Here is a 16,942-nt window from a genome sequence, read left to right as displayed (position 1 = left end):
TCTATGGAATTTTTACTACTTGGACGAACTTGTGTTAAATCTTGTTTACTTGCCATTGTAGGGAGAATCTCCTAACTTCTCTTCATTACTTTCTTTGCATTTTGAGCTTAATTGAATTCAATTCAAGTCCTAGTCTTTATATTCTTTATGCTTATTTTTTCTTTTTAGCTCATTAAATCATTTATCATATTTGTAGTAAAGTTGTATGAGCTAAATGGAAGGAAGAGCAAAGTAGTGGTTTTGGAGCAATGTGGAGTTGGAATTTTTTTTGGAATCTTCATAAGCTGAGTTAGCAATTAGATGGCTTCCTATTGGTTGAAAATTGAAAAAAAGAAGTAGCAAAAATTGGTGCCCGAAATTAGAGGAAGATTACCTTCTAGCAGTATGATGCATCATGGTGTGCATAGAAGAAGTTGGCACCTAATTTGAATCTAAAAGGAAGGCCAATAGATAGCTGCTTAGTTAGCATTTTCAAGGCTCCTAATTGGTTATAATTCTAACTTTTTAGATATACAAAGATGAAAGGAAGAAAGCTTAAAGAGAAGAGAAATAGAATAGTGCAAATATGAAGTTTATAAAGCAAACTTTAATGATATAGAAATATCTAGTTTATATGGCATTTTAATTGGCTTTTCTTGTAATATGATTGGCTAGAACATATCACTCTTTGCCTATAAATAAGAGTAATGGGCATCAAAGAGAGGAGTTAGGTAACATTTTTAATTTATTGTAATTTACATTTTCTTGCATATTTTCTCTTTAGAGAGTTTCCTCATTTGTTCATTAAGAGGGTTGTTTGGAGAGAAAATTATCTTTTACTTTGAAAGAATTAATTTTTATAAATGGCAACAATAGATAGAGTATGAATCAATCAAGATTACCTCTTAGTAACTGCTGACAGTCCTATACCTTTCATTGTGTTGGCAATTTTATCTATCGAAAGAGATTTAGTAAAGGAATCTGCTAACATTGATTTGTAGAAAGGGATTCTATATTGACCTTTCTTTTTTTTAGAACACTTCTCACATGTTATATCTCATTGAAATATTCTTGCTATTGTTGGGTAATTTTTTATTTTTTATGTTGTAAATAGTAACCTTATTATCATAATATAATTTGATTAGTCATTAGATTCTCTCTATAAAAGGCATGCTTTTTAAGAACCTTTTAAACCAAAGTAAATCTTTGGTTGCATGTGACAAGGCAATAAACTCAGATTCCATAAATGACCAAGAAACAATTGCTTTCCTTATGAAAAATAGCCAACCACTTATGGTTTGCAAACTTGTTTTGTCTGAAGCTCAATCAGCATAAATATAACACTCCAAAATAGAAGTTGCACATATGTAATGCAAACCACAGTGCAATGTATGCTTCAAGTATCTCAACAATCTCTTTAACTCATGTCTATGATCATTATTAGGATAACTAATAAATCAACTCAATATACTAACAACACATGTAATGTCCAATCATATATTTCAAAGCATAGATTAAATTACTTACGATCTTTGCATATTCTTTTTGATTAATTGATTCTCCTTAATTAAGCTCTAACTTGTGATAAGGATCTATAACTTTGGCTAGCTATCTTGCTTTGTATTTATCAATACTTCCATTAGTTTTGATTTAAAAAAAAAAACCACTTTGAGCCAATAGGTTTAGTATTAAGAGGTAGATCCACTAAAAAACCAACTATCATTCTCTACAATAGATTTAAACTTATCATCCACGACTTTTTTTTCATAATATAAAATCATGCACATTTATAGCTTCTTGAAAAGATTTAGGATTCTCCTTTAGCATAATATGTATACATGTCTGGTCTTAAATTTTTTTTCTATTTTTTATTCTTTTACTTCACTTTTATTCATTATCATGAGATATAATATCATGGCTATCATTAATATTTTTGTGTGCATCATTATTATAAAAAAATAAAATCATGCTCATTCGATTCATTTACAATTTTTTTAACTCTAGATCATTAGCATCCTTAATGGCCAAATGCTTAAAATAAATAACACATCTAGATTCAAACACAATATTAGTCTTTAAATTAAGAAACCTACAAGCATTACTATATTAATTCATAACCAAAAAAAAAAAGATTTAATGGCTTTACTTCCAATCTTTGGTAGTATCTATAACATATGCAATGCATCCAAAGACTTTGAAATAGTCTAAGTTAGCTTTCCTACCTTTAACTAATTCATAAGGTGATTTTCATAATTTTTTTAGTAAAGTGCTATTAGAAACATAACATGTAGTAAATAATGCTTCACTTGAAAAATTCATGAGTAAAGTAGCATGTAAAACATAGCACTAACCATTTCAAGTAATGCTTTGTTACATTTTATAGTAGAGTATTAAAAGCAAAAACTTCTTTTACTATGTCACGGGATTTACAAAATACATCAAACTCATTAGATAAGAATTCACCACTACTATCAGACCTTAATATTTTAATTTTTTGTTAGTCATATTTTCTATTTCATTTTTAAAAATGCTAAACTTTTCAAAGGCTTCGTCTTTAGTTCTTAACAAGTAAACATAAGTATACTTAGAGAATTCTTCTATAAAAGTTATAAAATATTTTTTACTACTTATAGTTAGTACATCATTATTCTCACACAAATCAATATGTATCAATTCTAATAAAGCATTTGATTTAAAAGCAATGTGACAAAAAGACTTAGTGCACAAATTTTTACATGTTTTAGTACTAAGTATGGTAGAAGACTTAGGAATATAATAATGTAATGACGCGCGATTTAATGCATTCATACCAATATGTCCTAGTTTATAATACCATAAAGTATTAGAGTTATATACATCAATAATGTAAGCAAAATTAAAAGCATTTTTATTAATATTGAAAACATGCATTTGGTGTGTAGCATAACCCTTCCTAAAAAATGATCTTTTATTATAAATAATCACTTTTTGAGAATCAAACACAACCTTGAAACTATGATAATCAAGTTTTTTCATAGAAATTAAAATCTTACTAAGTTTTGGAACAAAGTTAATACTTTGTCGAATGTAATAGGAATTTTGATTGTTCATTTGCCAACAACCTTGCAAGTGAAAGAGTACCCCATGAAAATTGATTTATCTTCATTTTCATTTTCATAGCCTTGAAAATACCTTTGTAAGTAGTAACATGGCATGTTGCATTGGAATTAATCCACTGATCCTCTTGGTTTTCAACCATGAGAATTTTGGTAAGCATGGCAACCATTTCATCTTTGACCACTATGTCAACATTATTCTTTTTACCTTTTTAAAAATGACATACTTTAGCAAAGTGATTATTCTTTCCACATATATAGCAAAGACCTTTCTTCTTCATTGAAACTCTTTTCAAATTTTTTGAACTTTCTCTTGTTATTTGAAAAATTTATTTACCTATGTTATGATGATTGCTCTCACCCTTTTAAGAAAATGTGTTGATAATACTTTCAATGTTGAGAACATAATTATCATTCACTCCAATCCAGATTCCATCTCTCATAAAAGCTACACTTTCAATTTATATCTGTTTAACCAATTCATCTAAGGTAAATGACTTGTTTTTTTATGTTTCAAATACCTTTGGTAGTTTTTTCAAGATAGAGGCAACTTAGCAATGATGGTTGACACTTGAAAGTTTTTAAAATTGGTTCATCGACATCATTACATTTAATTGTTTCATCATTTAACTCATTAACTTAATCAATTAATAGGTTTATAATCTATCATTTTAAATCAACATACTTATTCATAATGAAAGATTTTTTTTCGACATCTTCATTCTCATATCTTTTTTGTATAGAATGCCATAGTTCCCACATTGTGTTGTATTATGTTATGTTTATGAAACATATTAAAAATGAGTTGTTTAATGCTTAAAGAATGGTTAGGTCACATATAAAGTCATCTTTTATTGACTTTTATTGTCTAACACTCAAATGTCCATAATCACTTATGGATAGCCATCATGTAGTACATAGACAACCTTTAAAAGATTGATTTGATAGTAAATCTTCATGCTCTATCTTTTGTAGTTTGTTCCATTGAAATCTCTCAAGTTTCTCCACTTCATAACCTTATGGTTTGATCGCATAAGTTAACATGTTGAGAAGACTATTATTTTTAAATTATTGTATATATATCAATGACAACCAGGCAACTTTGTTAGAGATGAAATAAAATAAAAGATGAATTTAGACAAGGTACTTTCAAAAAATTTTCTTAAAAATAATAATTTCTCCATTAGGTGTAAATGGTTACAAGAAACATCATTCCCAAGATATAATGACTAAAGAAGAAGATGATATTACACTTTAACTTTTTTTTGAACTTTCTTGAACCTAAACCAAAAAATAGAGTGAAGGAAAAGAAATTTTGAATTTTAATTTGAAATAATATAAAGATGTATTAAAATAAGGGTTTAGTGAAGTATTTATAAGCTCTAAAGGATGTATTAAACTCTTTTCCATAAATGAACAACATTTGAATGAAGTAACATCTCTTTTAGACTGAAAAAACATGTTAACGAACTCTTTTTTTTTAATTTTCACGATGAATAGTCGAATGCTTTACAAGGGTAGTTGACTACCTTAAGCATTTTTTTAAAGTAGAAATAAGATCTTATTGGGCAGTTGATTAGTTTTCAAGACAATTGATTACCCAATGCTATTTGAAAAGAGTAGTGAACTGCTCTTAAGGACAGTTGACTGCTTTTTCAAATAGAATGTAAAGTTCTGTTAAGCAATTTAGGTGGTTGATTTCATTAAGGTAAAATTACTATAAATAGTTGATTGCCCTTTATAGCAGTTGACTACTTTGCTCAAATAGACTACAAACATTCAGATGTCATCACTTTGAAAGTTATTTCTCACTTTTTTGGGTAGGACATTCAACTATTCTTTTCAAATATAATGTCCTTGAAACTTTCTATTCATGATTTGTTGTAAGGCAGCCAAGTGCTTAATTAGCTATTCTTTCATTAATTCTTTTTAAGATTTATTTAATACTTATAAAATACTATTTTCAATATACATTCAATCTATATACTTTAGAAAACAACGTTTTTACTTTAATAAACATTATTTTTTGGTAAATATACAATAATATTTTCTTTGTTTTCAATTAGTTTTTGCCACATTTTTTGTGATTTACCACCATTAACATCATGATCACCTCTCTCATTGACCACCAAAGCCATTGCGTTTATCATTGCCTCAATCATAATTGCTTTAGCTTATTAATGTTCTTTCAATGTCAATTAGTTTGTGCCTTTTTTTTGTCTTTTGCAATCTCTATGTAAATTCCTTAAGTGAATAAAAATATGTTGTGAAAACTATATTATTTTAACTTTTGGAATCCTCAAGCAATAGGTAAAGTTGCATGCATTAAAACATAGTCTAAGCTTTGGGTCCATGAAATTCCATGTTTGCTTTGAACAACATAAGTAAAATTTTTACTTAAAATTTATGTTAAAATTCTTTTTTGTTATTTCAATTTTTTTATTTTAAAACTATAAATTTTGACCACTTGAAGTTTGGTTTTATTTAAGAATTTCGATTTGTCTCTCTATAAAAAGGATATTGGAAATTAAAGAAATATTTCATATGTGAAATTTTTAATTTCTTTTTGAATGTTTAAATCATTGAAAATTGATTTTTGACCTTGTTCCTTTTCTTTGATGTTTCCACTTAATGTTATATAGATTGTGATTGTTAACAAATTTAAGCTAAGTTTATTATAGTATTAAAAAACGTAGAATGTTAGTGACAATAATCTTGTTCCTTTTCCATGATGTGTGCACTTAATGTTTTATAGATTGTGATTGTTAGCAAATTTAAGTTAAGTTTATGATATTATTAAAATCTTAGAATATTAGTGACAATATTATCTCAAATAAGATTTGTACATATTAATGAATTCTATTGGCTTAATTATTGATCGATAGTCTAATATGTGCAAGAGTTTGATTTAAATTATAGGAAAAGGATTAATATAGCTTGAGTATTGACTTTCATTAAATCTGAGAGTTTGACTACTGTCAATCTGTACTCTTCATTATTATCACTACAAAGCTCTTTTAATATCTGCCTTCATCTCTTACTATCCAAATCAACCAAAAACCATCACCACCATATAGATTGACAATTGCATCAACCAATCAATACTATTTTTCCATCACCTAATCTAGACATCTAGGCTCACATTACTAGTTAGCTATTGAATTCATCGATCAACACTATTGAGCATCTATTAGAGCTTAGCATGAAGAATGTGATGAAGAAGAAAGTTGTGAAGTGGTTGGATGCTATGACAAAAAGGGTATGGTAAAGTTAAAAAAGTAAAAGGTTGAGATAGTCAAGTTATTAGGAAAGTTAAGCTATTAGCTATAACTTGAGTTGGCACCTTTTTTAGGATTTAAATGGGAGATTGACAATAGCTTATGTTGTATTTTGAAAGATTCTAAATGGTTATAATTTTTACATTTTGGAGCTCAAATGATCAAATAAGGAAAAATTGAAAAGATGTGAAGAGACAAAAACAAATGAGGAAGCTTGTGAAGCAATTTTGATGGCATGAAAATATCTAGCCTAGTGGGTAGCCTATGTGGCATTTTTTTATAATTTGATTAGTTTAAACATATCACTTCTTGTCTATAAATAGAAAAGTGGCTAGCAAAGGAGAGGGAGCTAGCTGGATTTACATTTTTTTGCAATTAACATTTTCTACACATTTTCTCTCCAAACAATTTTCTCTTTTGCATTTAAAGGGTTGTTTGGATAGAAAATATGTAAAAAATGTAAATTGCAAAAAAATGTAAATCCAACCAACTCCCCCTCATTTATCGACCACTTCTGTATTTATAGGCAAGAAGTGATATGTTTAATTTTCTTTCAAAATTTACTTTTCATGCACTTTAAGATTCTTGCGATGCATTTTTATTTTCATTAAGATTTCTTATACTTTTATATGCTTTTCTTTTACAATTTCAATGCTATTTGGCAAATTCTGTTTTTGAGCACCGTTTGCTTTTCATAGCTTTTCTCTAACAATTTTTACTTATTTTGCTTCAAAAATTGTTTGGAATACTCTAAATTCATAGATCTAGAGATCTGGAAAGTTTGGTTATCAAACTCTTTTTGCATTTTTTTCTACAATTTTTGGAATGTGCGACAAAAGCTAGCTAATAGAGGCGGCAACAATGGTGATGATAAAGTTGTAGGTGATTTCCTTCAAGCTTGGTGATTAGTCCACTCTTCCCTTGCTTTACATGCATTCCTTTACTTGTTAACATATTAATCTTCAATTGCTTGTACTTTAATTGTTGAGTTTAATGGTTGTTTGGTTGAGTTTTTTACTTAATGCTTTGTTTTCTCTGTTTATGCATTCAACAATGTTTCTAGTTTATTGAGCTTGCTATCTTACTTTTTGAGCGACTTTTTTTCATGCAATTAATGTTTACTTGTTGATATATGTTCTTTTAGTTTGATTTAAGTTCATTTGCTTTCTAGAAGTGTAGATCTAGAATTTAAATCTAGAAATTTGAATTTCTTACACTAGATCTAGTTCAATTTGAGGTTTTTACATTCATATGCATTTAAATTCTTTCATTAGAATTTAATCAATTTAAAGCCAATGTTGAGTTAATTCTGCCTCAATTAAAGTATATTGATAATTGGTACTTAGTCTTACTTCCTAAATAAGCAGTTCTTGAGGGAACAATATTCCACTTTATCAGTTTATTACTTGAATGACATATGCATTTATAGATATAATCAAGTTTTTGGCACTATTGCCAGGGATAAAAAGGCTAGTCTTTAGTTTAATATCATGCTTCAATATGCTTTATTGTAGATTAGTTGATCATTTAGTTTTCATAGCTTTAGTGCAGATAGGTTAGTGTAGATAGTTTTAGTACATGTAATTATTAATTTCTTGTTTTGGTTTTATTTTACTTGTTATATGAGAATTCAACCTTTATAGATAGTCGAGCATCATGAGGATTAGACTAGACCTTTTTCTTTTGATAATTACTTAGTATGATGGCTATATGATGTAAGGAAAGCCATAAGAGATAGGGCCTTTAAAGCCTTATCCGCACAAATAAACTTTCTAACATATAAGATAAAGGCCATTAAAGCTAGTTGTGATCCTAAGCCTAATCTTGTGCATCAATTCCCAAGTTAATATAAAAATGTTGAAGTGCATGGTGAAAACTATCATAGTGATAGGTGTGTCATTGACTAATAATTCTAATTTTATTCAAGTACCTACACTAGTCAAACTTGAGAAGGTCATCCTAAGCACATATAGGATGCTAATTCAAAAAAATCCTTTAGTTAACCACCCAAGTATACCTTGACTTATTCTACTGAGTCTTTATTTTCACAATACTCTCCACCACCTCAATATTCCCCACTATCACCATTATTCTCTCAAGTGCCACATTATGTTTCACCACAACAACATTTTTCTTCATCACAATACCATTCATCTTCACATCATTTTCTATCTACTCAATATTCATCACCATCCCCCCACAAGAAAAGAAATCATTTAAGGAGAAGTTAGACAAAATCTAAGATAACATACTATAAACTCGAGCAAAATTTCTTCAAACCCAAGAGGCATTCACTAAGAATCTTATGCAATTTGGTTGAAATGCACATATAATAAATATTTTAAGATTCCTTGTCTAGTATTATAGAGTCAAAACTTGTTAAGTAAATAAGAAGGAGTGTACATTAAAAGATGATTTCGAGAGAAGAAGTGCAATGTGGTTAATGATGATGATATGGAGCTCATTATGGTGGAGATGTCACATTTTGTTAAAGTTGTGGAGGAAGAGAAAGTGGAAATAGAAGACAAGTTTATGTTTAGGAAGGTTAATGATAATGGATCATTTAAGGAGGTCAAGAAAAATGATAACATTTAAGAAGAAGTTGATGTTCATATTACACTCATGCCATTTCTTAAATTCCTTGAAGCTCACTTACCCTATTGTATTCAAAATGGATGAGGTTGATAAATGTGTTGATAAAGCAAGCCTATTACATAAATCACTTAAGCTCTTACATATATTTTTTCTTGAATCTAGTATTAAGCTTAAGGTTGATGAGGAATTCATTAGCAAAGAACTTACTTGTTTAGTAGTTTCTTCATTCCATGATCCTGTGCCAAAAGTTATAAACATCTCATTTTTTAGCATTATCAAGAAAGACCATCCATGGAGGAAAATGTAAATAAAAAGGATTTTGGAGAGGATAGATCAATTCCCTACATTAAGTTGCAAGTAGGTTGTACTAAGAGTCCTATTTAAGAAGATGCCTTATAGTATAATTATGCCATTTCCATTGTTCTTTGAAAATCCATTGCATGATGAGTTGGAAATGCATGTGTTTGAAAACCCACTTTTCAAAAATAGTAATGAGGGTTGTTTGATTTCACCACTAGACACAACCCTTGTCAAGCTTACACATATACCATCTATGGAGGATTCTTCCATCTTAGAGCTAAACCCATACTCTCCATAATGGTAACTAATTCATTGGTACTGAAGCCAAGAAACACCTTTATTATGTTAGTTTGCAATATGCTTAAACTATTTATAAAGGTGAGATACAAATCTACCTTAAAGTATTAAGGTCATTTAAATATTATCTTTACATATTTGGTGCAAAGAAAAAGAATAAAGTGGGGAGATGTAGGAAAAAAATATGTGTGATTCTCTAACACCAATGAAAGTTAAGCTATTGACTTTAACTAAAGCATTTCTTGGAAGGCAACTCAAATTTTACATTTCATGTTTTATTCATTTGCTTATTTTATTGTTTTGCTTAAATTTCCTTGTACATATTGATTTTTTTTAGGTATTTTCTTTTGTTTTATAGGTGAAAAAGGGCTTGAAAGCTAGGAGCACAAGTTTTGGCTGCACATTTAATACATTCAACCACCATGCTTCCAATGATAATAGAAGATTTCCCTTGTTCCTTTGGTATGCTTTATTTATTTATTTTTTGATTACATATTGAGGGTAATGTGTTCTTTAAGTTTAGGGGTTGGAAAAAATTGTTCAATTTTTTTTGTCAAATTTCCTTGAGTTTTGCCTTAAAATTGAGCCTGACTTGTTGTAGCTTGTACCATTAGATGCTCTTTTTTATTAGTTTTTCATGAAACTAATGATAGGTAAAGATTGACAACAAATATAACTTTAGAAAAAGATTGAATATTGCATGAAATAATAGATGATACTCAGGTTTAGTGACTTTTTGAATATAGTTTTAATTTGTGAGTTAATACTTTGATCATTGAATTGCACTTTTTTTTATCTAGTGCATGATTATGTGAGTGTAAGATATTTTTTATTGGTCATTGAAGTTATGTTTCATATTCTTGAATTTGTTTTGTTCATCTATTAAGGCAAAATCTTAGAGGAGAAATTATTAAGGAAATGATATAGGCCGTATTTAGATCGATTGAGCCTTTCAAATACAGCTAACGATATAAGAAAGTGGATATTTAACAATCCTATTTTGCAGTGACTAAAAATATCATTGCAAAAATTGTTATATTTACAATGATTTTTTATAATGTTGCTTGATTGAATTTTTTAATATTTTATATAACAATAAGTTTTATCGTTGTGAATTCCTATTATATTCTAACAACAAAAAAAAGTTGTTTTAAAAAATTATTTTATTTGCAACAATTTTTTAATGTTGTTGCTTAATTTATTTTTTTAATATTTTATACAACAACAAAAACGTTGTTGAGAAAAGTTTTATTATATTTGTAAAGTTTAAAATTATTAATGCAAAAACTTATTTTATTTGCAACAAATTTTCAATGTCGTTGCTTAATTTATTTTTAAATATTTTATGTGCAATAAAAATTATGAAATTTTTTATCATATTTGTATTGATACAAAATTATTGTTGCAAAAACTTTTTTTATTTGTAATGATTTTTCAAATTCGATGCTTAATTTTTTTTATATTTTATACAATGATAAAAAAATTATTACGAAAATTTTTTTCATATTTGTAACGACACAAAATTATTGTTGCAAAAATTTGTTTTATTTACAACTATTTTTCAATGTCATTGCTTAATTTATTTTTTTATATTTTATACAATGACAAAAAATTTATTACAAAAATTTTTATTATATTTGTAATAATAAAAAATTATTGTTGCAAAAACTTGTTTTATTAGCAATGATTTTTCAATATCGTTGCTTAATTTATTTTTGTTGATATTTTATAGAACAATAAAGTTGCTGAATAAGGGATCTAAATATAGTGCATCCATCTCAAACCACCATAAAACCATTGTTTCTCAAGTTTATAGAACAAAAACCTTGTAGTGAAAACTCAAAAAATTAATATACGATCCAACAAGTAACTACATCTAGTTATCAAAGAAGAATGCAACTTGTGTAATTTTAATAGAAGAGGAATGTATACTAATACACAAAGCCTCAATTCTGGCCTTTCATCATTTCAAAATTTACCAAGTTACCACAAGTTACTGACATAGATTTTAACCTTTACTTAGGACATAAGCTAGGGAAAACTTCTAGGTGTTGCCCATTTTAGGTCATTTTCCAAATAAATGATGAAAACAATTACAAATTCACTTAGACGAAGGCCTCAAATTGTAGGTCATTAATTCATTAGTTGATGTTAAGTGCAAAAACCAATATTTTGGTTTAGATGAGTTTCAAATAATTATTTTAGGAAAAAGTTACTCTTGTTGGAATTAGAACATTGAAAATGATCAGCATGCCCAAAACTAAAATGTCTTACCTGGTTTGTGAGTGCTATGATGCATGTTGTTGAGAAACTTTTAGCTTTTATGGTTGAGTAAGCTTTCTCTAAGACTCTTGTAGGGTCAATTGAACCTTTGGGCTCCTTTTGGATAGGATTTACTAAGTTAGACATGATTTCCTTATAATACTGCAATTTAGGCTCCATTTGATGTTATTGTTGCCTTTTGATTCTAGAAGTATGAAAATAATGTTTTTGAAATAATTAAAATTTTAATTTTTATGTCAAAAACATGTGGGATTTTGTTACAGTATTGAATATGATTTGCCTTTTAGCCTTTTTCAAGTATATGAGCTACCTATAGAAAGCAAGTAGCAAAAGTAAAAAGCTAATGAATCATTAGTTTATTACCAAAATCATTGTTTTTTGCTTTTCAATTTGCAAATTATTGCTATTATTCTTGTAAAGCTTTAAACATCTATTTTATTTTATGTTAAAGAAAGAGATTGATGAGAATGAAGAGATGTTATTGGAGGTATTCTTATAAAAAGATGCTAATCAATAAAGGATGCTTGCGGACATTATAATTCAAAAGATCAAGGAGAATGATGCAAATGTTGCTTCAGGTAACTTTTTAAATTAATTATTTTTGGTTTAATTTAATTTATTGATATTATGAAATAATTTTACCTTATGAATAATGGTTTTTTATTGTTTAATTTGTTTAATTACAGAAGCATGACCTTTGCCTGAGTTGGATAACTCGCTAACAGATTTGTATAAAGGGTAATATTTCTATCTTTTTGTATTTAAAAATCCTTTTGCATACATAAAAAAATTGTGCAAATGCCTTAAAATGTGGATGTGAACTAAATGTGCAAAGTTGGTAAATTTTTGAAAAATACATAGCGGGAAACAAATTTACCTTAAGAGATGGACTACTAATATTTAAATAATATATTATATGCTTGTATAAAGGAACTTTGGCATTTTCTCACATTCTAAACTGATTTTACATTTATATATTATGGAGGCTTGGCAAGAAATAAGTTTTGTTTTCTTATGCACAGTATTAGAAATGAGCCAAATATAAAAGCGCAAGTTTTGAAAGCCAAAAGGGTCAGTCTTGTCTTCCACTTTTGTTTTTATTAATGTGAGATATATTTTTTTCTTTGTTTTTCTTTTCTTACATACAATATCTAAAATTCTTGATTGAGTTTTCTTCTTATAAGTTGGTTAGGATTCATTAAGAAGATCAAGTACTTCTTATGTATAAGACATGTCTTTCACTAAGTAAGCACTTCAAATTGGCACTTATGTTGCATTTTATTATGATCCTCAGAATTAAAATGTGTATGTGTGCTGTAGAAATTGTAGTATGGTGAAAAACAAGAAATTTATTGCAATGTTTTCATTACTGCTAGACTATAGTCGGTGGGCATTAGCTTTAGTACCAGTGAGAGAGGTATAACCATGAAAAATATAGGTTTAGTCCCTAAGGTTAAAGGTTCTCCATGGTTGGTGTAATCAGAGTGGCTAATGTGTTCTCCTTTTCCTTAAACTTGACAAGGGGTGTTTTTGATAGTTCAAGCACATTTTCAACAAAACACTTCTCAACAATGGGCTTATCCACCTTATTCAATTCCAAATCATGATTTTCATAAGGTTGGGGGATTGGCAAGGCTGGATTGTAAGGCTCAGGCCTAACTTCAGTGGGACCAATGCTAGTTTCATCAAGAACGTCCAATTCTAAAGTCGATTCTACTTCCTTTTCATTAGAATGATCATCTATTTCTACCATTTCTTTACAATTGTTTTCCACCTCAAGTTTTATACTCTTCAATAGTGCTTTTACAAAAAAAAAAAAAGTTCTTCAACCTTCCTTTTAGAATCCCTATATTCCTTTTCATTTTCTAATATAGTGTTTAATTTTATATTACTAGGTAGTGTATCTTGTAGGCGTTTGGTAAAAGCATTTGCTAAGCATTAACCATTATTCGCAATGATCCTAAGAGAAGCTTAGCTTTGAAGCATGAGGGTGGTCTGATTTTGAAATATTTAATTTAACATCTCTTCTAGGGAAGGTTTCTTTTCTTAAGGTGAAGGATCATACTGTATAAAAGAAGGGTATTGTGGTACTGGAAAGCTACTAGGACTAGGAAAAGGATACTTGGATGTTGAACTAAATGGTTGCTCTTGACTATTTTCCCATAGGTAATTAGGTTGACTTTCCCAACCTTAAGTGTAGGTATTTGTGTAAAAATTGGATTGTTGGGCATACTAACACCTATCATTATAGTATTCACCCTATAACCATGACAATCATAAAATGTGCTATGAACTGATGGAACATATTTAAGATTATGCTTTCTTTTAGGAGCATATATCTTTTCAGCCAAAAAAGCAAGTTGTGAGATTGTGGTTGAGAGAGGGTCTTCATCATAGCTTTCACTATTGCACCATAGTCTAGGATTTTGGAATGATAATTGAATATGGGAATACTTGGCATAGTCCCTAAATGTTTTAGCCTCATTACAATGAAAATTAGACATAAAGGAAGAAAAAGAAAGAACACATTAGAACTATTAAATAAAAAAAAAATCTAGATTACAAAGTTGAAAGGAAAGTTATCAATATTGGTCTTTAGCACTACAATAGTCCTTAGCAATGGCACCAAAAACTTGATTGCTTTTTTTTGTGAAGCTATAAGTGCATAGGTCATTATCAAGTAATAAATGTGAAAGTAGGGTTGTCAATCCCACGAAGACTATATGATAGTGCTAGATCAAATACTGAAAGTATGCCAGTTAACTCTATATTTGATGGCTGAATGCTTGGGAGATTGAAGTAAACACTAAATGGCTAACAAATGTAAAGGCTACAAAACCAAACTAAATAAGATATGAATCTATTTAGTAACGGTTTAGGTTGAATGGATCAAAGCAAAGGAAAACATATATAAAGTAACTAAAATTTTAAAAAAATCAAATGTTGTAATAAGAAAATGGAAATTGGCCAAAGAACAAAAGTGTTTGCAATATTAAAAAGTTAAAGCGTATGCTTTAAGGGAAACGTAAATGAACCAAAACAAGATTAAGTGTAATAATAATAAAATTGAAAACTTTTAAAGGAAAAAAAGAGTGCTTAGAACACGTGAGAAGAAACAGTTTACTTTGAACGAAATAAAGAAAATAAAGCTTACATAAACTTAAGAAAGACTTTGTACTAAAATGATGTTTAGAAAACACAAATATAGGCTAAGTTGTCACCCTAGCTGAATGAAAAAAAAAAAAAACTAGAAACTAAATAAGAAAAATGGGAGATAAGATAGAGGATGGGGTCCATTACAAGGGAAGTTCATGGCCTATTTATAGTGTAACTTTCAGCCAAGGGGGAATGAATCTGGACACTCTTAATTTTGGTAGGTAATCAATTATAGTCCCATTGATTAAGGAATTATACATGAATGTGATGGATCCAAATCTTGCCTTTGCCTTCAATACCATTGTTACCTATATTTTGCTATCCAAGAAGGGAATTCAGTTAAATATTAAAGTCCATCTCATGGGTGATTTAGCAAATTAGCATTCAAGACAATATCTCCTTGATTTTACACAGATCATGGGATTCTTAAGAAAATCCAAGAATCACTCTTGCATTTAACCCATTGTTACCGATAATTTGCAATCTAAGAAAGGCATTCAATCAAGCATTAAAAACTATATTATGTGTGATTCAACAAATCAACATTAAAATGCCATATCTGATTGATTTCGTATAAATCATGGGATTCATTAGAAGTTCCATGATTCACTCTAGCATTCATTTTAACTTTGGCTGAAAATCCTTCAGATCCTAATGAGCTTCTTGGTTCGGCTTCTTGATGGACTAAATATGCTTGCCATCTTTTCATGGATCTCATCTTTGCATGCATGGCCTTATCTTATCACCTTTGTATGGTTTGCATGAGATTTAGTGTTGATGTTTAAAGTAATTAATTTTTTTATGCAAACCTAAAAATCACCAATTTACATAATTATTAAGCAAAATTCATGAAAATTTTTAAAATTTTAACTCTCAAATTATATGCAAATAGGTATAAAATATAAGGTCATCACTGAAACAACAACTTAAAATTAAAGTAAAACATGTAAAAGCAATAATAGCTAAATATAATAAAAATATAAACTAAAGAGTAGAATAAAACGTTCCAATAACTAGTAAAACATAAAATAGAAATTAAGAATAATTATAAACTAAAAATAGCAAATAAATTATAAAGAATAAACTTAAAACTAAATTAAACCCTAAGATCACATAATTAAACTTAATGCAAGAACTAAGAATAATGAGGCTTAAAAGTAAAGATAATAGAATTTAAACCATAAAGCAAGAAACTGAAACTGTGCATAAAGTTGAATTAAAATCGAAAGCAATACTAATAATAGTATTTTAAAGCAAATTAATTTCATGTAGTTAAAACCTTAAATTAAAATTTAAATATGAAGTATTAAAGCATGAAATCTAAACCGTACAGAACTTCGAAAGAACTTAAATCCAAAATTAAGGATTGCAAAAGGCTAGAAATAGAAACTTGAAATAGAAATTTAAAAGCTGTAAAAATAGAATTGAAATTGAATTTTAAATGAACCTGAACATGAATTTAAAAAGGCTTGAATTTGAAGAAAAGAAAGCAAATAGAAAGAACTAAATTAAAAAGAACTAAATTGAAAACATAGAATCAAGAATAAGAAACAAGAACAAGATTAGTTTGTCACCCCAATCAAAACTAATTTAACAAAAACTAAAAGAAACTTAAAAAACTAAAGAAACTTTAAGACTAAGGATTGGTCTATCGTCACCCTAAGTCTAGGCTTTTCCTTTTCCTAAATCTAGCTATTTATAAGAAAAAGATTACAAGAAACCTTAGAGAGCATTGTAGAGAGGTGTAGCAACTTTTAACTTAGTCTTTTGAAGAAATGTGGTTAGGCCTTGCTTAAATTCTTCAAATGGATTAGACTTCTTGGCTTGAATCTTTGTTTGCTAGAATTATGTAGACTAAATCTTGACTAGATTAGGTGCTGGCTTAGATAAATCTTGTTGACTTGCTTCAACTTTGTTGACTTGGTACTCAAAATATAAGAATAACATACAGCTAGCCTT

The sequence above is a fragment of the Durio zibethinus genome, chromosome 17 (genome assembly GCF_047325235.1).
Source record: "Durio zibethinus cultivar Kanyao isolate XHJ-2024 chromosome 17, ASM4732523v1, whole genome shotgun sequence".
Taxonomy (NCBI): Eukaryota; Viridiplantae; Streptophyta; class Magnoliopsida; order Malvales; family Malvaceae; genus Durio; species Durio zibethinus.
This window is presented reverse-complemented; position numbering follows the sequence as displayed.